The sequence below is a fragment of the Monodon monoceros genome, unplaced genomic scaffold, assembly GCF_005190385.1.
Source record: "Monodon monoceros isolate NGI ecotype Baffin Bay Population unplaced genomic scaffold, NGI_Narwhal_1 Super_Scaffold_9, whole genome shotgun sequence".
NCBI lineage: Eukaryota > Metazoa > Chordata > Mammalia > Artiodactyla > Monodontidae > Monodon > Monodon monoceros.
In genome coordinates this window covers 32469701-32471432 of record NW_021703786.1, presented here as the reverse complement: position 1 = coordinate 32471432, position 1732 = coordinate 32469701, and positions in this window count along the sequence as shown.

The window sequence follows — 1732 nt, the reverse complement described above, 5'->3', positions numbered from 1 at the left end:
CTAGAAATGGACTGCTGTGGTGTTAGGGTTCCACCGAGGGTAGCAGGTGAAGAGAAGACCTCCCAGTGGGGAGAATTCTAAGCACACATTTCTACATCCGCTTTGCCTGGAAGGAAAGATGATTTGATGCAAGAAGCTACACCAGTTTATGAACTGCGACAAATGGTCTGGCCAAATGGTCAAGCACTGGAAAGAAGCAAGATTAGAGGTCTGGTGACAGAGACGTTTGGGGAGGCAGAGATGGCTGCGCCCCTCAGGGAGGGGCAAGTGTGGAAATAACTGTCCCTCGAGTGAAAGGTCACCCATAGTCTCCACTGCGGAGGAGACTCTTACTAATTAAGTGGCCAAGCCTATCTACCAATGACAGTTTCTTTCCCCGGGGACATCGTTGCTTTCTCAACTGATTCAAGAATAAAAGTGGCCACGTTGCCAAAGATGGAACAATGCATGGATTCAACCACTTGGCTGTCCATCGTCCGTCAGACCTGGCCAGTGAGTGCACATAGGATCGGTGATTGACCCCTGACCCCGGATACTGATAACACTCCAATGGTCCCACACACTGCTTGGCTGCAGCCTGATTACTTTGGACCTCTTCCGTTATGGGAGAGGCAGGCTCATATGTCTGGATTTAGAATAGCCTTCCCGTCCGTCCTATCATCGTGGCATCCTATAACGTTAGTTCTGACCAAGGGATTCACTTTACAGTCAAACAGGGGAGGCAACAGGCAGATATCCTCGGAATTTGATCCCACCATCCAGACACAATCCTCTGTTTTGAACTGTGACACGAATTATTAAAGATTTGGTTTTATGACTGGCTAGGAGACAGTATCTAATGAGGCTGAGATACTGTTGGCTAAGACGGGTGTTTGTTCAGAATGAGTATTCAGTATGTGGTGTTATTTCTCCCGTAGCCAGATAAGGCAGGTCTGGAAGAAGGGAGAGTGGGGATGGTGCCACCCCCATTTTACCAAATGACACACTCTCTTCAACGTTGGGCTCCACCTGGTTAAGACTGTTTGAATCCAAGAAGGGAGTGTTCCACCACTGGGCAGCTAGCCACTGGGGGAAAGGGGAATTCTGAAGTTTCGGGACAGCTCCGTTATCTAAGCAGGAAGTTTTGTTTGTTTGTTTTTGTTTTTAAGACAAAATCGAAGAATCAAAGTATAGGTAGATGTCGAACAGCAAAAGAGTGAGGCTGTCGTAAACTTATTTTTTTCTTCTTTTGGCTCTCCACCATCTGAACTCACTCCCCAAACTGGAAAATCCATTATTATGTGAGTCTTAATAAGAGGACAAGACCGGTTAGTTCCTGGGCACAGGATCTAAACTCTGCCAGCTAGATGGTCCTGCCCTGCTCAGAACGCTGAACGTGAAGCCAGGACACAGAGAATCAGGGTCACTTTAGAGCTCCTTCCCATGGTGGTGATGGCAGCAGTCTGAGTGATGGTCCAGTTTCGAGGGACCACGGCATTCCAAATCAAGCTGTTTTTGAGATGCGATTGGGCCATAGTCCCAGACCTCTAGTTTTCTTGGATCCAACCCATTTTCAAGCCTGATTCTCTATAGATCCTATGAGCTCCCTGATAACCTTCCATTAAATTCTTTGCCTAAGTAAGCTGGAGTTGGATGCTATTGTCTGCAACCATGAATCCAGCTAGCCCTTCTCGTGTGCACTCCTTCCTTTGCTTCTCCTGGTGTTGGGTAGGGTAGATACTAGGACTACCTT